This window comes from Lissotriton vulgaris, chromosome 8, assembly GCF_964263255.1.
Source record: "Lissotriton vulgaris chromosome 8, aLisVul1.2, whole genome shotgun sequence".
NCBI lineage: Eukaryota > Metazoa > Chordata > Amphibia > Caudata > Salamandridae > Lissotriton > Lissotriton vulgaris.
In genome coordinates this window covers 1,101,157,271-1,101,181,400 of record NC_141696.1, presented here as the reverse complement: position 1 = coordinate 1,101,181,400, position 24,130 = coordinate 1,101,157,271, and positions in this window count along the sequence as shown.

The window sequence follows — 24,130 nt, the reverse complement described above, 5'->3', positions numbered from 1 at the left end:
AAATTGAGAATGAGCAGCACATTCTTTTCTTCTGTCCTATTTACGCCCATGAAAGAAAAAGATGGATTAAACCGATATGCCTTCTATTAGGCTTGAGGTCCTGCCATCAGGCTCTGAGAATTTTGACTACTAACACTTCACAACAGATAATATTCAGTGTCAGTAGATTTCTACTTTCTATTTGCTACCGTAGGAAAAAAATGGGCCATCAGCTGTGAACCAAATTTCTATAACTTTGGTCTTAATTTATGGAATTGAATTTGTTCATATTAGCACTAAGAGCACTACATAATTGAATTTGCTTATAGAACTATTGAGGTGTCCTCCTGTCTCATATGATTTTTATTGTCATGCTCCAAGTATTTTCCAACATGTGTTGCATAGTTATATAGAATGTATTTTATCTTTTTAGTGATCGTCATTTATTTTTACTAAATTGTAATGTTTAAACTGTTCTTTTATGGCGTAATGCCGAAATAAAGATTTGAATAAAGAATAAAGACAGAGTAGATCAGAGGGTGGAACCTTGCACTGCTATTCGGAAGGCTTATGTTTGATATCAGAAGTTGGCCATCCATTTTTTAAACTTAGCAACTTTCAATGCTTTTATTGTGTTCAAGGAGTGTTCTTCTGCATCAAAGTTGACATTTTTTCAGTTTCAGCACTCTGTGATAGCTAGCCTTGTTGTTGTGGAACAGGTAAGTGTTCCTAGATTTGGAGTGGTGGAGGATGTGGCTCGATTGAAAGATCGCCACTTTCTTAATTACATTCCTCCCACATCTACAAAAGACTTTCCCACTAGGAGATGTAGAGCGTGTTGGCAAAGAGGTTTGCGGAAGGAGGCTTGTCTTTTCTGCCCCAGGTGTCCTTCTAACCCTGGGCTGTATGTGCCTGCTTGTTATAGAGCGTACCACACACAAAATAATTTTTGGGAGTATCCATGAGTGGTAAAGTGAACTGCCTGGTCTGTATTGTTTAAAAATGTGTATTCTGTTTCAAGGTTGGCATTAGTGCAATGTATTTAGTTTCAGTTTTTGTGTTAGTAGATTTGTATCTATTTGTAATTTGTTTGTATTTTTTTGTTTAAAAAATCCTAAATGTGATGGCCTTGTGTGGAGGCTGGCGCTTGGCTGGCAGTGTGCGTGGACTGGCGCTTGGGTGGCGGTGTGCGTGGATTGGTGCTTGGCTGGCGGCATGCGTGGTTTGGCGCTTGGCTGGCGGTGTGCGTAGACTGGTGCTTGAATGGCGATGTCGGTGGACTGGCGCTTCGATGGCGGTGTGTGTGGACTGGTGCTTGGCTGGCGGTGTTGCCTGGACTGGCGCTTGGCTGGCAGTGTGCCTGGACTGGCGCTTGGCTGGTGGTGTGCGTGGATTGGTGCTTGGCTGGTGGTGTGAGTGGACTGGTGCTCAGCTGGTGGTGTGTGAGTATTGACTTGCTGCTGGTCACGACACACACTGCCAGCTGAGTGCCACTACATGCAATCCATCAGTTTGTGTAGTTGCTGTGTCAGGAATGTGGGCGTGTGAAAGTGATGGGCCCTTGAATGGCGCTGTCTGCTGGTGTGGGTGTTGTAATGTGATGGGCCCGCGGCTGGCGGTGTGAATGTTTTGTATGTGTCATACGTATGAAAGGTGTATGAATGGCCTGTAAAGAGGTTGGTGCCTTGTCGTGGCTTTACAGCTCACAAGCTGTGAGTAAATGGTTCAGTTTCTCGTCCTTTCAATTATTAATAGTGCAAATGACTTGCTAATACAATTGTATATACTGAATCATCACTCACCCTCGTGCCAAATCAAACCAGTATGTGTGTGTGCTTGAGGATTAGATGGATGTGCAGTATTATTTGTCTTTTTGTCTTTCTGAAGCAGGGTTTCCCTTGTCCCTTTTTGTGAATGTTGTAATGTGTTGGTTTTGTACCCGGCGGTGTGAATGGTCTTGTGTGTATCAGGTATGAAAGGTGCGTGAATGGTCTGTAAAACGGTTGGTGCCTTGTCGTGGCTTTACAGCTCACGAGCTGCGAGTCACTGGTTCGGTTTTTGTGCATTTAATTATTGACAGTGCATTTCTTTTTTGTGAAATTTCTTGTTAATACAATTTTTTGTACTGAACCATCACTCGCCCTCGTGCCAAATCCAACCAGTATGTGTGTGTGTTTGAGGAATAGATAGCTGTGCTGGAATCTTTGCCTTTTGAGTCTCTCTGTCATGGTGTACATTCCATATAGGAATAACCTATCAAATGTAGATATTATTGTTAACCCATGGGAGTACATGGTGATGTCTCTCTTGTGAATTCCAACAAGTTATTTTATGCACAATGTCCTGCAAACTTAAAAATGTATGTCACATTTTCCTTGCAATATTCTGCCAAAAATCTCAGGCTGCAGAAATAAACACATAATTATGTCAAAACGATTTTGTTTTGCAAAGGAGGTCACTTAGGTTTTTGGGCCCGTGCTCGGGGGCCATCAAGGGAAACATACCAAAACCACACATTTCTGAAAACTAGACACCAGGGGCTTCCAACGAGGTATGGCTTGCATGGATCCCCCAACGTTCCCTTCCCCAGAATCTCTTGCAAACCTCAATTCTAGCTGAAAAAATCTGTTTTTCACACATTTTTGTGTGGGAAAGTGTGGCATCACCGGACTCACACAAATTTCCTACCACCCAGCATTCCCCCAGGTCTCCCAATAAAAATGGTGCCTCACTTGTGTGGGAGGCGCAAGTACCCGTGACAGGCAAGGGCTCAAAACATAGTGAGGCAACATCAAAATTGCCTCTCTCGAAACCACCTGATTTTGCAAGGGGGGTCACCTGGGTTTTTGGCCAATGCTCAGCGGCCATCTAGGGAAACCTACCAAACCAACACATTTCTGAAAACTAGACACTTGTGTGGTAGGCCCAAGTACCTGCGACAGGCAAGGGCCCAAAACATTTTTTGATAGGCAATGTTGATGTTGCCTCAAATCGTTTTTTATTTAACTTATTTAAATATTGATGGATCTACACAAATGACCCCTTTCGGAGTTCAGAATTGTGTCTACTTTTATAAAAATGTATACCTTTCCAGGATCCATTATTGCTTTTACACTAATTTTTCCCATTAACTTGAAGGAGGATGAAAGCACAAAAAATAGCAAAAATAAGCTATGTCCCAGAAAAATGCCAAAACTGTGAAAAAACATTGGTGATTTTCTGACAAAAGTCTGTCATTTCCTAAAAGCTGGGAAAATGGTGATTTCAGCCCCACAAACCCTTTTTTGATAACATTTGCAGGGAAAAATCCAGACGCTTTCATTTGTAGCCCGTTTTTCCAATTTTTCTGAAAAAAAACAAAAATGTTGCTGTATTTTGGCTAATTTCTGGAACCCCTCCAATGGAATCCACAAACCCTGGGTACCTTTAGAATCCCCATGTTGTTGGAAGAAAAGGACACAAAATTGGCGTGGAGACTTTATGTGGTCAAAAAATTACAGGGGCCTAAGCGCGCACTACCCCAAATAGCCAAAAAAAGGCTTAGCACAGGAGGGGAAAAGGCCTAGCAGCGAAGGGGTTAATAATAATGACATATAAATGTTGCAAGTGTAGATGTGAAAGGAAGAAGATAACAGAGTTAGATAACAAACGTAGAGCAAGAAAGAGAAAGAGAGAGGAGGAGGAGCTACGCAAGCATCCGAGATGGCCGCGTGAGCACAGAGCTCCCCGGACCTTCGCCACTCTTCGCAACTTATCCTGACTGCATCCTGAATTGTTGGACAGATTATTGAAGAGGAACCTTGGCTGACTCCATAGCTCTTTTCAAATTTTAATTCGGACTCGGGGAACCGAAATTATATCGATTCAGACTTTTGATGCCCAACCTGCGGCAAGCCGGGGACTTGGCGAATTGTGAGGCCGGGACGGAGTTCAATAACAACGGCAGAGGGGTCTCCTCTGTAGACCTACTCCAACTTTCGGTTTCGTTTTTGGGCCCTGGCATGGTCTGATTGCGAGAAGGTTCCGCTTGGTCGGGGATCTACCCAGCCTCTGTTCAGTGTGAGGGAGACTTCAGCATGGCAGCCAGGGGCGAAGCCGAGAAACGGAAGACTAAGACGCCCCTTCGTGGGGGACCGGTCCAATCCAATAATATGGACCGGTACACTTAGTCCAAAGGATCCCCTGGAGTCACCAGCCGTACCCTGGAGGACGCCAAGGAGGACTCGACCGCCCCTACTGATCCGTCGCTGCAGGACATCATGGGCGCCATTACCAACATGAAGGAGACCATCGGCCAACAGTATGAGGCTCTCGCTCATAAAATTGACACCATTGCCATAGATGTCACCCTGATCAGAGCCGACCTGTCTAAGACCAACGAGAAAGTGAAGTCGTTGGATCTGAAGACTTCTAGCCTCACGGCCGATGTGTCGGAACTTCAGACTGAACTTGGCAATTTGAAATCAGCTAATGACCTTATGTCTCATCGTCTGGAGAATTTTGAGAACAGGGCAAGACGCAATAACATCTGCGTCATAGGTGTTCCTGAAAATCCTGAGACTTACTCGATGGATCTCCTGGTGGAAGATCTGGTCCTGAACCATCTTGCCCCTTCAGGACTGAGCAAGTTCTTCACAGTGGAGCGCGCCCATCGCGTTCCGGGTGGAAAACCTAAACCCGGCGTACCTCCGAGGCCTATCATCGCAAAACTTTTTCATTTCAGAGACCGTGATACTATCCTGCAGGCGTCGAGGGTGAGCGGCCCGGTGAAATTCGAGAACTCCACAGTTAACTTTTACCCAGACTTTACTCAGCTTGTCCAGAGACAAAGGATGGGCTTTCAGGGTGTAAAGCAACGTCTTCGAGACTTAGGATTGAAGTACGCAATGCTTTTCCTTACCAGGCTTCGTGTGGAGTATGAGGAACGGACATTCTTTTTTGACCGACCAGAGAACGTGAGTGACTATCTGGATTCCCTGCCTACCCGGAACGACCGGACTGAGCACCCTGGTGGTGCCGAAGGTGGTGAGCCTGTACAGAAATGATGCTTCGGGCCCTGATCTCTGAATTCTAGACATTGTTCAACTGGGTTCTAACTCTTTTGTATGCACATGTTTCATTCGTGTTCCCTTTAGGGTGGCGGGAGGGATGGGCCTCTTTCCTCCTCCAGGGTCTTTTTGTAGAGTGGGAAATGTTAGGGCGACAGGCACACTGCATGTTGGGGTGGCTTTTTAGTCTACTGCAGGGGTGCAGGGAGGAGGGAGTTGTAACGGGTGTTGGTTGGGGGGTGGGGAGGGTTGTTTTTGGGTTTGTTTTTCTTTCTCAAGGCGAGGTATTGGTTTCTTCTATGCTTCGAGTGTTCTGCTCTTTGTGGGGTGACTCCTGCATCACTTGTTGGAATGGGGGGTAGTGGGTTGAGGTTAATATCGTGGAATGTCAATGGATTGGGTGATCGTATAAAACGGGGTGTGGTATTGCAGTATTTGAGTCGCTTGTCTCCTGATGTGGTACTTCTGCAGGAGACGCATCTGGTGGGGAATATGTGTCATGCCATGAATAGGTGGGGTTATCGCCTGGTCGCACACTCCGGGTTCACTACTGGTTCTAGAGGAGTGGGTATTCTGGTTCAGTCCTCTCTCCCCCTGGAGATTGATGATGTAATCACCGACGACGGAGGGCGCTACGCCGCCCTCTCTGGTAGGTGGGAGGGTAAGACTCTTTCTCTGCTTACTGTCTATGTTCCCCCGGGTCTCCAGACCCCCACCTTCTCAGATATCGGCCGTGTGATGCTGGAGCTCCCTGATGGCACTCTCCTTATGGACGGGGATTTTAATTCAGTGCTTTCTGGTACTACAGATCGTCACCCCCCCCCAGGGATCTTCCTAAGTCCCAGTCATGGCTTGGTGGGTTCTTGGACACCTTTGGTCTGGTAGATTGCTGGTGGTTGATGCATCCGACACAGAGTCAGTACACCTTTCACTCTGGGGCCCATTGGAGTCTCTCCAGTATTGATTATGTCCTCATGCCCGCTGCCCAGTCTTCTTCTGTCAGGGAGATCAGACACCTTGCCCGGGGCATTTCGGATCATTCTCCATTGTGGCTCTGCATGGACACTGGGGTGCATGTGGCAGGGCGGGACGCCCGGGTTAACCCCTGGTATTTGCATAATCCCAAGACCCCTAACAGTTTGGTAAAGTCCCTAGACCAGTATTTCCTGGAGAACAAGGGGTCTGTTTCTTCTTCTGTGTCCCTGTGGGAAGCTTTCAAGACTGTTATCCGTTGGCAGGCCTTGTCCTTAATTGCTGAAACTAAGAAAGCTAGGAATCAAGAGGTTGTGCGTCTTGAGGCGGAAATATTGGAACTGGAGACTGACCTAGAATCTGGCGTTACCCATGACGGACTCCACACCCTTGGTTTGAAGCAACTAGACTATAAATCCCTTGTCACGGATGCTGCCAAGACTATGTACAGGGAACAGCAGGGTAGACTGTATGACGTTGGGCATAAGGTGGGTAAATTGATTGCGTGGCTTGACAAGAAAGAAAGAGCGAGTCGAGTGGTCCCCGTGATTCAGACGCTGGATGGTGAAAGTGTGACTGACCCAAGTGAGATTGTGGAGTGTTTTGCGGATTATTTTCGTACTGTGTACTCCCCGGTGTCTGATAGAGACGAGGAAGACTCCCTTTCATTGCTGCGTGATATTGCGTTGCCCTGCCTGTCCGAGGAGGACCGAGAGTGCATGGAAGCTCCTTTGTCTGCAGATGAAATTGCGACCACAATTCGCTCCCTCCGTTCGGGCAAGGCTATGGGCCCGAACGGCTTGCCTATTGAGCTATACAAACTGCGCCCGATAAAGTTGCACGGTATCTTCGCGATATGTTCATAGAGTCACGTGACCTTGGCACCCTCCCTTGTGATCAGCGTTTGGCAACAATCGTGGTGATTCCTAAAGAGGGTAAGCCTCGGGATCGCTGCGCATCATACAGGCCCATCTCCCTGTTGAACGCTGAGCCTAAAGTTTTAGCCAAAGTTCTAGCGAATCGTCTGCTTACAGTGATTTGTGACCTGATCCATCCGGATCAATCCGGTTTTATTCCACATCGGAACACTGCTCTCAACTTGCGGCGCCTGCATGGTGTTCTCACGAGGGTGGGGTCTATCCTGGAGCCGGCCATCTTGGGTTCCTTGGAAGGTACGATGGCCTTTGATACGATAGAATGGCCTTATCTTTGGGCCGCCCTCGCGAAATTTGGCTTTGGCTCAGAATTTATTGGGTGGGTGCAACTTTTATATAGGGAACCGCTAGCACAGGTGGTCGTCAACGGTCGAGTTTCCAAGTCTTTCACTCTTGGGAGGGGTATGAGACAGGGGTGCCCGCTGTCCCCCTGCTTTTTGCTCTCGCTTTAGAGCCCCTTGCAGCCTGGCTCCGGTGGGAGCCTTCGATAAAGGGCATTCAGTGGGCTCCCGATTTTGAGGACCGAATCTCGCTGTATGCCGACGATATTCTCTTGTATCTTACCTCCCCTCGTAAATCCCTTAATGTCTTGTTTGACGTTCTCACCTCGTTCGGCAGGAATTCTGGTCTGGTTATAAATTGGTCTAAGTCTTGTGTGTATGTCATTTCAGGCGGCCTCCCTCCCTTACCAAGTAGATTTCCTATCCAGGTCTCCCAATCCGGCTTTAAATATTTGGGGATTTTTATATCGCTGGATCCAGTTGCCCGCTATGAGCGCAATCTTCTTCCCCCTCTCCATAGGTTGAAACTTGACGTGGGTTGGTGGTGCAGATTGCCACTGTCGCCGCTCGGCCGCGCCATGCTCTTTAAAATGATGTCTCTGCCTCGGTTTTTATATGCACTCCAGAATTTGTTTGACATCATTCCGGCAGGTTACTTTCGGGAGGTAGAAGGCCTGCAGAGGCGGCTCGTTTGGGATGGCCGCGCACGAATTGCTCTCGCTAATCTCACTCTCCCCTGGTATGACGGGGGCATGGCGCTCCCGGATATCAGGCGGTACTATTGGGCCTCCCAATTGTGCGCGATCAATCACGCAATGTATGCACCCAGCCCAAATCCGGCTTTCGAGATGGACAAGCATCAGTTGCCGGGTGGTAATTTCAACAGGGAGCTTTACTCTCAGGCAGCGGGGAAGAATTTAACGGGACCCACTAAGATTGCTGTGCGTGTGTGGAATGATGCGAATGTGGCCCTGGGATGGAACGATCGACTGACACGAGCAACCCCTTTGTATGCGTCGGAAAGATTGGGATGCCTCTGGACTACGAAAGGTTTTGAGAAATGGGATATGATCAGTATAAGTAGAGTGGGTGATCTTCGGGTGAAGAGTACGGTTAAGACCTTTGAGGCACTGCAGAAGGAGTATGAGCTTAGTGACAGAGAGTTTTTCCGGTATGCACAGGTCCGCCATGCTTTGACATCGGCCTTCGCTGCAAACGCAAATGTTCCAGAGTCCTCTCCACTTGAGGACCGTATACTCGATGGTCATCTGCCCGATAGTACGATTTCACTGATATATAAGAAGTTGATAAACAATCGGGCAGATCTCCTCGTGCGTCTGAGGGAGGCCTGGACTGGAGACGGGTTGGAGATAGATGATGAAGACTGGCAGTCTGCTCTGTCTTCCCCGAAAGAGGTAGCCATTCCCGCCCGTCTTCGTCTCGTCCAACTCAAAATTCTTCATCGGGTGTATGTTACTGGTCCTCGTTTGGTTGCCAAGGGCTTCTCCTCGGATGGGTTGTGTAAGCGCGGATGTGGTTTGAGTGCTTCTTTCCTCCATATCATTTGGGAATGCCGGGAGGTGGCTGCGTATTGGACTCGGGTGCATGCTGTGATGGAGTGTGTTACCGGGGTTGCTCTGTTGCCTGAGGCCCGGAGATGTTTGTTGAATGTGTGGGAGCCGAATGATTACAACGTCGCCCAGGCCCGGTGGGCGGCCCTTGGGAACATGATCGCAAAGAGAGATATTGTGCAGTTGTGGAGTTCCCAACGGCCCCCCACCGTGTCAGTATAGAAGGAGAATATGGACTGGTGTATGTTTAGAGAGAAGACAGTGTATGTGGCTAGGGGCAAGCCTGGGCGTGGAATAAAATCTGGGGCCAATGGAATGCCTATCGTGGAAACATCTGTGCGCCCCCGTTTGAGGAGAATCCGGACATTTCCCTATCCCCCTTATCCGACATTCCCTGTATAGTCTACTCTCTTTCCTGATTTTGACTTCCCCACTGTCTCCCCCCTGACCATCTCCATTGCTCATCTAGTTGTTCATTTTGTAGTCAGGGTCCCCCCATTGGAGCACGACTTCGTCCATAATGTTTTTCGCCTTGAGACTTGTTTTGTTTTTCTCCCTGTTCTTTTATAAAAAATAAAATAACTTTATCCTGATTCCATCCTGTGTTGCCGAAACTTGTATCCTGTATTCTGAAATGAAAGATTTAGATGAAAGAATGATGAAGAGAGAAAAGAGTACAGACCGTTAGATAAAAATAAAGGTGGTAATTGGTATGATGGGTATTTCGTGATGGCTCAAAAAGGCCATCAAAGGGGGGAATTGATGGAGTAGGGTTTTGAGAAAATAAAACCTGCTTGGATTGATTCCTCAGTAACATTTACTGATAGTGTGTTGGAAAATTAGTGTGCACAAACACAAAAACACAGGAAAATGCTTTGCACATGCGTGCACTAATATTCAATTCAATTCAATTCAAATAATTTATATAGCGCGCTACATACCCAGAGGGTCTCAAGGCGCTTGGAGAAGGGTGGGGGATTACTTGTCAAATATCCAGGTTTTAAGTTGCTTTCTGAATGCTAGGTGGTTCTGAGTGAGGCGAAGGTGAATGGGCAGTGAGTTCCAGGTTTTAGCCGCCAGGTAGGAGAAGGATCTTCCTCCCATGGTGGTTTTGTTGATGCGAGGTACAGCAGCAAGGGCTTGGTTGGAGGAGCGAAGCTGGCGGGAGGCGGTGTAAAAGGACAGTCGTGTGTTGAGGCATTCGGGTCCAAGTTCGTAAAGTGCTTTGTGTGCGTGGGTTAGGAGACGGAATGTTATCCTCTTATTGATGGGGAGCCAGTGGAGGGTTTTCAGGTGACCAGAAATGTGGTCGTTACGCGGGATGTCTAGTATGAGTCTGGCTGATGCGTTCTGGATGCGTTGGAGTTTTTTCTGAAGTTTTGCGGTGGTACCGGCATATAGGGTGTTTCCGTAGTCCAGGCGGCTAGTAACCAGTGCGTGGGTGACCGTTTTTCTAGTTTCGGTGGGGATCCAGCGAAATGTTTTTTTGAGCATGCGAAGAATGTTGAAGCAAGATGATGAAACGGCGTTGACTTGTCTGGTCATCGAGAGTGAGGAGTCCAGGATGACGCCCAGGTTCCGTGCGTGGTCTGTCGGGATGGGTGCTTTTCCAAGGGACTCTGGCCACCAAGTGTCGTCCCAGGCAGAGGGGGAGGTACCTATGATAAGGACTTCTGTTTTGTCGGAATTCAGTTTCAGACGGCTGTGCTTCATCCACTCGGCTACTTCTTTCATTCCTTCATGTAGGTTGGTTTTGGCGGTGTTAGGGTCTTTGGTGAGTGAGAGGATAAGTTGAGTGTCATCGGCGCAGGAGATGATGTTGAGGTTGTGTTGGCGTGCGATGGCCGCGAGGGGGCTCATGTATACGTTGAAGAGGGTGGGACTGAGTGAGGATCCTTGTGGCACGCCGCAAATGACTTCAGTGGCCTCTGACTTGAATGGTGGGAGGCGGACTCTCTGGGTTCTTCCGGCAAGGAACGAGGTGATCCATTCCAGTGCCTTTCCCTGGATTCCGATGTTTCTGAGGCGTTGTATCAAGGTGCTATGACAGACTGTGTCGAAGGCTGCGGAGAGGTAGAGGAGGATGAGGGCAACTGTGTCTCCATTGTCCAGTAGAGTTCGAATGTCGTCTGTTGCTGCGATGAGTGCGGTCTCAGTGCTGTGTTTGGCTCGGAAGCCGGACTGTGAGGAGTCGAGGAATTTGTTGGTTTCGAGGAAGGCGGCGAGTTGGTTGTTGACAGCCTTCTCGATGACTTTGTCCGGGAATGGAAGGAACGAGATGGGGCAGTAGTTTTTGAGTTCGGTGGGGTCAGCTGTGGGTTTTTTCAGAAGGGCGGTGAGTTCAGCGTGTTTCCAGCTTTCCGGGAAGGTAGCGAAGTTGAGGGAGCAGTTGATGACGTCTCGGAGGTGTGGTGCTATGATGGAATCTGCTTTATTGAAGATGTGGTGAGGGCATGGGTCTGTGGGGGATCCTGAGTGGATGGAGTTCATCAGGCGGATGGTGTCCTCAGTGGAGATTGGGTTCCATTCATTAAGGATGTTCAAGGGGGGTGAAGGTGCGGCAGAAGGTTGGGTGGGTTGGTCTCCGGGTTGGTTGTCGAAGCTGTTGTGGATGTCTGCGATTTTGTCGTGGAAGAACGAAGCTAGGGAGCCGCAAAGGGTTTGAGAGGGAGTGATGTCGTTGGAGTTGGCAGTGGGGTTAGTAAACTCTTTGACGATGTTGAATAATTCCTTGCTGTTATGAGCGTTGTTGTCAAGTCTGTCTTTGAGTGCGGCTTTCTTGGCTGTCCGGATCAGTTGGTGATGTAGATGGGTGGCGTTTTTGAAGGCGTCCCTGGTGCTGGTGTTTGGGTCTTTTTTCCAGGCCTTCTCAAGGGAGCGACAGAGTTTCTTGGATTTCTTAAGACCATCGTTGAACCAGGGGGCGTTTTTGTTGCCTAGTTTGATTTGACGTTTTTTCAGAGGTGCTAGGTTGTCGGCGCTGTTGGTTAGCCATTGGGTGAGGTTAATGGCTGCTTGGTTGGGGTTCGAAGAGTGGGCAGGGGAGTTTTGAAGAAGCGATGAGGAGATCTGGTCGATGGTGATTTTGTTCCAGTTTCTTCGCAGAGTAGGATGAGGATGGTTGTGGGTTGCGGTCTTATTGTAGATGAAGTGAACGCAGCTGTGGTCCGTCCAAAGGAGAGCTGTGGTGTGACTGAAGGAGATATGTTTGAGACTAATGCATGCAAGACAAGGTTTGCGTTACGCTTTTCTTAAAAATAAAAATAATGCTGTTTTTGCTCATTAATGCTCTTGCTAGAAAACATAACATGGGATAGTGCTATGAAGGGTGGTAACCCATGAGAAGTACATTTCGTGAAATCAATAATGTCTGCCTTCTATTCATTGTAGAGAAACGCATGGGCCTACATTTCTGCCTATATAACACACAGGGTAGAAGGGTCTCAGGGAAGTTTTAAGACCTGCCCAGGTTACAATCCCCTAATATCTAATATGAAAAACCAAAATAAACCTGGGGGTCTACTATTGAGTGAATGTATACGCTAAAGTAAATAAGACTTATGCCCAACAGTTTGGTGCAAGGTAGATTACCTTTCGGTCTTAACACCTTGGCTGCTAATGGTTTTCCCCTCCTGTGCTGATCCTCATCGATCCCCAATGTTCATGACGAGCTCAGCTCGTCATAAGCACAGCTCCACTGTGCCTCATGACGAGCTGAGCTCATCATGAGCATGGAAGGGGTTAAACAGAATGCTCATAATCCAACACACATAACCACCAGTAACAGTAGGTGAGACCCAATGTCCAGAGATGGATTCCCATCAAAGTCTTGTTAATGTTCAATATTATCATCTGGTCATCCAAAGGTTAGGAAGGTGTGTCTCTAGATCATTGAGACAATATCCATGCCCACCATGAAAGACAGGGTTTCGACCCGCAATTACTCGTGGACCAATAAATGGGAACGAGTGCAGTGCAAATAAACAACGTGAATGTGGGATTAAAAGTAGAATAGAGGACAAATAGCGAAAAAACTTTAATAGCTATTGGTCTCTTTCTGATAAAACCAAGAACAGCGCAAAAAAACAGTTTCACCAAATAGCTGCATAAGGGCCGACATGTTTCTGCCAAACAGGGAACAAACTCCCAAGGCTTTCTTCAGGGCCTCTGTTCTAAACAATTTTTTTGCCACTGCATGTGCCTACTACGTATAAATAAACCATATATCAAATCGTGCAACAATCAAACCATAAAGGATATGTATTTCTAATCCTCCATGTCAATTGGTGTAATTTTCACCTACAATAAACAAACAGTGGTGTCAGTGTATTGGATATAGAAAATTCCCAAATAGGAAGCAAGTGCATAGATGTCAATTATTTACACCATGACGGTTGTAGTTGGTAAGAGCAAGGGTAGCCCTATCCTGAGCCAGGTCCAGGTGAGGTGAGGTCCTATCCCCTGTCATTATGGGTGAGTAAGGCCATTTGCATGCTATGTTTGTATTCTTGAATGCTACTATATCCAATACACTGACACCGTTTATTGTAGGTGAACATTACATCAATTGACATGGAGGAACAGAAATACATATCCTTTATGGTTTGATTGATGCACAATTTGATATATGGTTTATTTATACGTAGTACGCACATGCAGTGGCAAAAATTTGTTTAGAACAGAGGCCCTGAGGAAAGCCTTGGGAGTTTGTTCCCTGTTTGGCAGAATCATGCAGCTGTTTGGTGAAACTGTTTTTTTGCGCTGTTCTTGGTTTTAATCAGAAAGAGACCAATAGCTAATAAAGTTTTTTCGCTTTTAGTCCTCTATTCAACCTTTAATCTCACATTCATGTTGTTTATTCACACTGCACTCGTTCCCATTTAATGGTCATACATATGGTCTACGAGTAATTGCCGGTCGAAACCCTGTCTTTCATGGTGGGCATGGATATTGTCTCAATGATCTAGAGACACACCTTCCTAACCTTTGGATGACCAGATGATAATATTGATCATTAACAAGACTTTGATGGGAATCCATCTCTGGACATTGGGTCTCACCTACTGTTACTGGTGGTTATGTGTGTTGGATTATGAGCATTCTGTTTAAGACTGAAAGGTAATCTACCTTGCACCAAACTGTTGGGCATAATTCTTATTCACTTTAGAGTATACATTCACTCAATAGTAGACCCCCAGGTTTATTTTGGTTCTACATTTCTGCCTGCCTGTAGTGGGTTAAAAAGTGGATTATTAAGAGTAAATAAGCCAAACATTAAGCTCTGAGAGAGAAGTGGCGGATGGTTAAGGCTGATAACCTACAAGAAACATTTGTTTGTCTGCCAAGTAACGAAATGATGGCCATGAGAATCAAGAGAAATGTACAAACTTCTTCCGCAGAAAGTGACAGCAATGAACAATGAATGTTTAGTGATTTGCAACATGTTACTTACCAAAGGAAATATGAAGTCATTGGACGTGGTTAATCTAATGTAAAATATGAAAATCAAAGAGTGTTAAAAAAACATGAATGTAACTATGGTGGTGTGATAATGCAACCCCGAATCAGCCAATGAGAGATTGATATTTTGTAAATGTTTCAACTACTGTGTGCTGAACATGTAGGTTTTAGAGTATAGTTGAGGTGCCCTGGGAGGTGTGGTTGGGAAGTGTTTGGAGAGACGCTTAGAGGGTGATCGTCATTGTTTGTCAGTTTGCTTAGGTCTACCTGTTTCCTGTTTCTGTCCTGTAACAAATATCCTGATGATCTTTGCTCCCTGAATCTGTCTCAAGGGACCCCTATTACCCCCGTGGCCAGAGATGGTATTTCTCTATTTTCTTAGGTTAGTGTATCTAATGATCCGTTCTTTTCATTGTAACTTGCAAATGTACTTTGTCTCTGAAACTTTTGTCTCCACGCCTATCCACTCCTTCATATGCATTTTATTAATTTGATATGAGTTTGACACTGTTTGCATTTGATAAATGTTATCTCTCTCTCTCTGTGATTAATGTAATGCATTGTTTGCCTTGTGAATCTGTACATGTTGAGCTCTTATTTACTACATTATTTGGTGATAAACATTATTAACTTTACATTGAGTTTGTGGTTATTTAGTAAGATAGATAGATAGATAGATAGATAGATAGATAGATAGATAGATAGATAGACAGACAGACAGACAGACAGACAGACAGACAGACAGACAGACAGACAGATAGACAGATAGACAGATAGACAGATAGACAGATAGACAGATAATAGATAGATAGATAGATAGATAGATAGATAGATAGATAGATAGATAGATAGATAGATAGATAGATAGATAGATAGATAGATAGATAGATAGATCTATCTTATTATTACCATCAACTTCTCAACTTTAGGTCTATCGACCAGAGGAAAGAAGTTGATATGCAGACTCAGTTATGTTTTAGAGAGTGAGATACGAGTCTGTATAATAAACAACTGATTTTGAGTGTTCCTTAGTCTTGAAACTCACCCAGCGTCATTCTGTGGATATTAGTTTGGGTAAGTGTGTATGGGCCTGTTTATTTTTATTGGTTATCGATCCCTGATTAGCGGTGGATCAAGTGTTCACAAAAACCTTCAAATATTTGAACGAAATTGTGCCAGGCAGGATGGTGCACTCAATAAGTTGTGTCAAGTTGTATTTGTACAGTTGTGCAATAATAAGAATAACTGAAAAATCTTTATGGTTCTGATGTCATAACAGTACTATTATCAGTTTCTGTTAACTTAGATGATTTCTATAGTAATATATGTCTAATGGAATTTCTATCACACGGGTCTGAACAGTCCCTCACTGATTAATATTTCCAATTAGGAATGGAAGTATCACTCCCTGCCAATATAAAAGTTTCTCACTTCCTTGACAGCTTCTCTAACTCCACAGGCTGGAGTTTATTTGGTGATATCCCAAAGGTGGGAACATTTATTAGATCAGGCCTTAGAAAGTATTTCTGATATTTAGAAGTTTTGCTTGGCTGGAAAAATATTGTTTATCCTCAGGTTCCCTGTAGTTTATTTGGTTCGTGGTATTTTGTTGTTGTATATTTCTTTGCGGCTCAGACTAATGAGTTGTGTGCTAGTGTACCCACATTTTGCTCTCATATTGCAGGTAATGAGCGGCCTGTCAGCCATAGCATTGTGGTTTATACACAAGTCATTCCCCATAAATTCCGAAAATATAGAATAAGCTGTTTTGGTTTTGCTAAACAATTTCTGTAAGCATTTCTACCGATTCCCTACAATTAGAATTAGGCTTTGAGCAGTTAATTGCCAAACTACATTTGAAACTCATTTGGAAAGAAATAAAATCAGTGCCAGCTTTAAAAAGAACGTGTCAGGGGACTGAATCATTCTGACCATGACTTGATAAAGAAAGGGAGCTTAGAGTGACCTGAGCATAAGGAGATTTATGGCACGAAACAGATGCAGTAAGCTTGGAAACCGAGAAGCAGAAAAACAAAGTACCCTATTAAGACAAGGCGCATATGCTGACGGACAGCAGGGCCAATGAACTGAAGTGTCTTTCCCGAGCTCTGACTGAGCAAGCCTCGATTTAAATAAGAAAACACTTTTTGTCTTCAATGATTTACATAAGAACAGAAAAATATGCAAGGCAGATACTAATGTGGAATCTCTGTAATTACAACGTTACATTTAATATGAGTTAAAGGCGTGGCTGTGAGCAATGAAAAGAGTAAATGGACATTAATGTGTGATAATGTTGTATAATAATATTCCACACAGGTAGCAAGACTATAGTCTGGATGCTCATTTGGAAATTCGTACATGTCCCTGCATTTAACAACTACATGCTAATAATAGGCTCGGGTAAACATTTTCTTTACACTGGAGGTATCTCGTGTAATTTACGCCATTTCACAAGACGCCTGCTACAAGAAATTCTCGAAATTATGTCATAACGCCTTGTCAAATAATTGAAGACATTACAGGTAAAAATTATATTGCAAGAGCACGTAAACGACAAGCATGTAGGTAGCTATATTATTCATGGCACTTGAGTTTGTGCCTATTTTTTAAGCCAAAATACGTGTTCGTATCTGACATACTTCACACTAAAATATAGCACTAAATACCAGGGTGCAGAGTTACAAGTCCCTTGCACCGCTGGTGCAGCACGTTGCGTGACGCACTGGTGGCGCAACCTGCTGAGTGTTATTAACAAGCACAGGTAAAGTAACCCTGCGTGACTTTACCTGGGCTTGTAAATATTGCCCCTGTTCACGCAACACTTTGCGTGTTAGGGGTGTGACATGGGTGTTGCTGTGGGTGTTCCTACCCAACACCCACTGATGCATTTCCAGATTTCCAAGAAAAAAATTGGAAGAGGAAATCACCTCAAATGATTTTTGAGCAGGAACAAAAATAATCTCCCCACGACACAGGCATCCTTGCACCATGGTGCAAGGGTGCCTGCGCCGGTGCATGCCAGCAGTTTGTGCATCAGTGCAGGTGGAAGCACAGGGATGCCACATATTGTTGTAAATATGTTGCATCCCTGTACTTCAAAATGAATGCAGCAAGGCACAGAAAAATGACTTGCGGCATTGCGCTGTGGTAGTTTCTTATAAATCTGCCCCCAGATTTCTATTGTGCTTAATTTTGCATACAGCAAAAGCAAGTCACGTGATTTAAGCACACCTCTAGCTAATAATCAGTCTCCAATATGATAAAGTATTTTACTGAACTAACAGCTAGATTCATGAAAGAAAAATCGGCTCGCAAAGGGCAGGATTCTGCGAATCTGGCCCTTTGCGAGCGCAATTTTTGCATTTGGGATTCATGCGAGGAATTGCATTTAAGGAATCTCTATTTGAGATTCCTTAAATGCAATTCTTTATCCATTTATTATTTGCGATTTCGCTATTTCTGGCCGCTATTTACCGCGAAGTGTAACTTCGTGGTAAATAGCGAAAACTTAGAAAAATGCACTTTAGTGCATTTTTCTAAGTGGTATGTTACACACACACATGTCCTTTGGATATGTGTGTGTGCAACATCAGGCTACATTTATATTTCAGGGGTGCAACAGGGTGTCCATTGTCACCTCTGCACCCTTGAAATCGCAAAATCAAAATGCGAATTGCTAATAGCGATTCGCACATTGATCTGTCTTCCCATTCATTCCTATGGGACTTTAGGCCCATAGGAATGAATGGGGAGTTATTCCTTATTTGCGATTAGCAATTAGCTAATCGCAAATAAGGAAGCTGTAGGAATCGCAATAAATATTGCGATTCCTACATGAATCCCATTTTGCGAGTCTGTAATAGCGATTCCTTATTATTCGCTATTACAGACTCGCAAAACATGCCGATGATGATTCTTACTGTAAGACTCTGTCTTTTCCCAAAATAGAGTATGTTTGCTCTCATAAAAACTACATTGGTGTATTAATTTTACTTGTTTTTATATTCCTCAATATGTCTTTTTTTTCGGGACTTTATGTTTTTTTAAGAAGGAAAATAATGACTCTCCTGAAGTGCAGAATGGGGATTCAAAAAAAGAGAAAAACGAATACATGAAAAAAATGTCATGAAAAAGGCAGTGCGCGGCCAGTGTTTGCTTTTGGCTTGCTATGTACTCTTTGCACAGCAGAGCCCCGAGGAGACCAGTGACAGATGGAGGCTTATGAATAGCAATTCGGGGATTTTGAGAGCAGGAGAGGTGATGTATTTCCACTTCAGCATAGATACATAAAAAGTGACATGATTTATCTTTTGAGCAATGGACATATGCACGTTTAGCAACTAATCGCAAGAAAAGCTAGCAATTAATTCCCTCTTGCGTGTTTGTCTAATCACAAAGTTTCTCCTCAGTATTCCTGCCATTTTTCTTTTTCAATTTCCTGCTCGCCCTTGAGTTTATTTCATCTTATTTTAAACATATTTGTTAATCATGCGCAGTTCCTAGTAAGGCAAAAATGGAAATCTCTAAAGAAACAAGTAATTTAGCGAGAGAACAGAACAAAGCAATTAAATAAGCAATTTACATCTTCAGCCAGAATGGAACAGTGTATTTACAGTAAATGGCAATTTTAACACTTGTACTAAATTATTATTTGATTATAATTACGGATGATAATCATTAAACTCAGCCTGTGTTTCAATAGCTCCGCCATTCTAGTCACAGAACACGACAAACAAATCCTACATCAGCATAAACAGCCCCCCCTAATGGAACCATCAAACCAGGGTTTGAGGTCTCCTCATTTAGTACTGATTTCCACAATGCTTTCTACTTTTATATGCATGTGTAATTAATGGTAAATAATATAGTCAGTTTCTCCGCATCTCTTCATGTAGAGAATTCTCTAAATATGTGTACCAGAAGATATGTGCACCATATTGTGTGGCCGGAGGGATGTGCCTCATAATCCTGCTCTGTTTGAGGTCATCAAAGTCTGTACGCTTCAACTTGTGATCCTCTTCAATTTCACTGCCTCTGTACACGCTGCGGATAAGGCTGCGGGTAAGGCTGAGGGTAAGGCTGCGGGTAAGGCTGTTGAGTATTGCTTTAAAGGGAGTGCTGATTCTGGGGTGAAGTATGTGGACAACTTCTGGCTTTCCTATTGTCTATCTATATTCATCATGACCATGTTTAGTTTAGTCTCCTATTATAATCCATTAATTGGGATGGCAATGTACTAGCCACAGTATGGTCACAATAAGGTAATGTAAGTTAGTAATGCAATAAACAGGGTTCATGTGACCCCCCACACCTGCCTTTGTTTTGAATGACAGAGTTTAAGGATATTTATAATGATCAAAATGAGTGTAACCTCATCCAGGCAGTAAATAGCTAAAGAATATTGGCAACCAGCTGGTACAAAAGCACTGTGAGGAATATCAAACACAAACAGGCAGATTTGCAAACTTTTCTATTGCATCTAAATATTTATTTATGAATGTGTTTTAAGTCCATGGTGCTCACGATGCATGATACCCTAAACATACTGGATGCCAGTGAAGATGTTAGGTTTCACTCAGTGAAGAGCAGGCATGGGTAAACATTTTCTGAATAGGTTTTGTGAATAGGGTAGAGAGCTTTGGGCTCAACATTCACATCCTCAGGCATCATTTAAAGTCATTTTAGCCTGGCTGTATCATCAGTCATGCTGCCTCAGATCCAGCAGCATTATTTTGAACCCGTTGACACCTCTCATGTAGCTTCTTTGGGAATTCTGTGTGGAAGATGTTTCAGTAGTCACATCATCAATGTTCTGATCAGCTCTACTTGGTGATTGTTTCAGAGGAGTGGGATGATCCTGCAAAGGTTGGAGGGCTGCACAATAATGTCCTTGACCACTGCTTTGATTTGGTAGAGCTGTGCATCAAATATAAAACCCAAGCTCCATACTATCAGCAAGGAGGATAGAGGCTCACTGAGGCTTGAAAGGGAGATTATTAATGTTGTCCTTCCCACAACTATAAGCACATCCTTGGACCCATTCAGACAACAGATGTTTTTCTTCATCCAATGTGTCATGTTGTCTAGGCATGTTCTGTTGTTGTCCTCATTTGATGGCATGCTTTCCAGATGGACTTTGATGTGGCTGCTATCAGCAAACAGTTGGACATTCACCTTATATTTGGTGGGTGAACTAGCAAATGCAGATGTTAAGTTGCAGACCTGATTTGTATGATCATTTTGCCCCTCCACAGACACTTTGTGTGATAATTATTCAAATTCCCCAAGAAAAGACTCATTCACTGCAGTTGGCAATGAATTAAATGATCCATTCAAGTGTAGAGACAGAGCAGAGAGCCGCTACTACTGCCGTGAGTTGTCATGCATATTATAATGATTATTCTGTGTTCTCTTTCGCAGGAGAACTAGACGGGTTTTTCTAAACACCTGGATATAACATTCACTACACACAAGGGCCAGATCAAGCACATGATTAAAAACAAATGTATTTTTAAAATACCAAGGCTAAGACCTTAATTAGCCTGAGAACTGGGCAAATGTATTCCGACAAAATGAAAACCACGCAATAATTCATTTTAGTTTCAGAGGATCTGAGTTTTAATTGGATGACCGTCAACTTCAATGAAGAGCAAAGCTGGGGTTGAGGGCATTTTGACAGTAGGTTATGTTTCTACAGTGATTCCTAAAATAAGCAACACTGGGGCATATTACTGGGGCAATCAGCGCCAGGATGCCTGCAAGGTGACAGTGCGCTTAATAAATGTCTTAAATAAATAAATTAAATAAATTACCAACAAGTAGCGATATTTATCGCTAAATAGGCTTAGCGACGATTTTTTTATCGCTGCCCATCACTGGATATGTTAGCGGAGAAAACATGCTATTAGCAACGTTTTTCTCCATTGTGCTAAAATATCCAAGGATAGCGGCAAAATGCGTGAATATCGCTGAGAATACAGCGATATTCACGCATTAGCGACGAAATGCTCTTAGCCATGTTATCCACCTCCCATTGGATAACATGGCTAAGAACTGGTCTGGGCAGGTGTTAGTATTTGGAGATATTCGCGCTTAGCGCAAATATTTCCAACACTACGTCTGCCTTGCTAATAGGCGATAGCGATGTTTTCACCAGCTAACTGGTTGGGTACGCCCACTTTGTCATTAGTGATAAACATCGCTGACATGCAAAGTGGGCCCCAAACCGCTCGCTAACGCCTAAAAGCTGTCGCTAAAATCAGTTAGCGACAGCTTGCTAATAGGGCGATAGAATTATCGCCGCTAAGTCGGCGATAATTGCCTATCGCCCCCCCCTTAGTAATATGCCCCACTGTTTGGTATGTGTTGATAGGTTAGGCTATGAGTGTTTCATCGAGCATGTCAATGAGTAATATGGACTTGCTGCACTTTGCAGTGTCTGAGTATCCATTAGGATTCTTGATGTGGCGAAACAGGCATTAACCTTCAGCAGGTAATTACATTGAACGTCAGTTGCTTAGAACGTATTAACATATGTTCTTTTTTTAATATTTCAAATTCAACAAGAGGCCACCTCAATATTCCCATAGATCTGTAAAGCTCATTATATAAATGTATATATTACCTACTGGCGATAGCCAGTAGGTATATATAGTTAGGATTTTTTCTCTATGGGACTTTTGAAAATTCTATGTCTAATAACTTTGGCGTTTGTGGACGGAATCGGCTGAAATTTTCAGGAAAATGGCACATTTTGTTTCTGAGCAGCCCCTGAAAATTTGGGGGGGTTTCGTCAAGGGGGGCCGAGAAAAAAGGGGGGTCCCAAAACGCGTTTTTCCCATTCATTTTTCCATAGGGCGTTTGGCCTAACTTTTAGCTCGAACGGCTGAATGGATTTGCACGAAACTTGGCAAAATTGTAGGGACTGTTAGCCCGATGTGCCTTTGCTGGGTCTCAATATATGTGCTCCAGTGGATTTTGAGAAATTAACGTTTTAAAAAACAGATATATCTGTGACAGCGCTCCGCGTAGCGTCCCGGTTCGCGTACTTTTCGCGATACGGAACTTTGCGAAGCGAAGCTGATTGGCTCTCCGGTGTCTGTCAACATTCTAAACAGTCCGGAACGGCCGCCATCTTGTCTCTCGGTAGGATCGAGAGACAAGAGGAGGAGAAAAACGAAGGGGGAATTTAATGAAAGGGGGCAAGGTAGACCCCTCTTGACCCCCTAGGAATGATGTTGGGGTTATTAAAGGGTCCCGTGGGGCAAATAAAAAAAATTAGATTTTTCGCGGTAGAAGCGCTTCCCGGTTCGCGAACCGGGTCGCGAAACGGGAATTCGCCATTTTGTGTTTCGTTTTAATTAAATTACAAGATGGAGGAAAAACAATGTGAGAAATGGGTATAAGGGGGTACGGGAGACGTATCCTGACCCCCTATGTTTTCTGAGGGTGGCTGAGGATGCTCATATATGTTGATACATGTCTTCCAGCGGCTGCGCGTGAGCGGAATTTTTTTTTTTGCTGCGTGATGTCTGTTAACGTTCGATTCGAAGAAAATCAGGAAGTGTTGACCGCCATTTTGTCACTGCGAGTAAATATATTGTTAAAAATAATTGTTATAAATTAATGCGTATTGATAAACATTGTCTGCGCCATCTTTTTTCCAATGCCACACTTTTGTCGTGCACGGCAGCCATTTTAGATGCCTTGACCAGACCCACTCTCTGCACGCCGCCGATCCTCAGCACGGCTCCCCACCCTCGCAAGCATCTCCCCCACGCACTGGTCACCCCCGCTCTCTCTCTCATGCATGGGCCATAAACCTCCCCCCATCTGCGCTGCTCTTCCCTGAGAATCACACCCTGTGCCCGCCCGACACCTCCCTTTCACCCTATTCACTACCGCACCCTCTGACACTCCTCTTCCTCTATGTCTGATTGTCCAGGCTGGTCCCAGGCTATCACCTAGCCCTGCGGATGTAGTTTATGGCCCCAACTGTAAAGAATCACCCCTCTTCAAAGGAGTTACAGTAGATCAAGGCCCCAACCCCATGAGATCCGTCACACCACACGCGTTCCTACTATCTGATAACGATCCTGTATTGTGATTGGGGAGGGGATTCACACTGTAAGGGTGTGTGGGACCGAGCCTGAAGCGAAAGATTCCAGGGATGCCTTTTTGTACATCAAAGTCTTCACAATTATGTGTCACATTAAAAATATATAGCACTCCAACAAAGTAGTAGGATTATAACACTTTAATAACTTATAAATATATACAACGCTCCAACAAAGTAAACACGTTAAAAAAAAAAAAAAAAAACAACTATTTACATGGCAGCCTGCTGCAACATCCATCTCTAAGCAACAATGGGCTGCTTTGGTCTGTCTTTTAGTCGGCAAAATCCGTCGGCCTGTGAGGTGGCGTCAGTAGCGGTCCATTGTGCGAATAGGCCGAAGGCAGCACAACGCGCCGAGATCCGGACGGCACCCAGGTGGTGTCCAGTAAGTTGCCGCACTGGTCTTGTCATCCTACAATGCTGCGCCGAAAAACGGCGTGGGGCGCCCCGGGGGGGGGAGGTGGCGCGAACGGGCCTCCCCCGCCTCCCCAGGTGGAGGCTCCTCTGCTGCAGTGGGGCGCCCTTTAGCGTTTCAGTCGCCATTCAGCTGTTTAGCGCCCGCTTTTGCGGCACTGTGCCTCATCCGCAATTCAGCTGAGTTGCGCCCACTCTTGCGGTGCAGCGATAGGCGGCTGCCACAGGACTCTCAAAATGGCGGCCGGCTCTTCGGATTTGGGCCTGGTCCACTAAAATGGCCCTGGGACACATTTGAACTCGGACATTTGCGTGCTAGGGCTTGGGCCCCATTCTCGAAAGCGTCCCC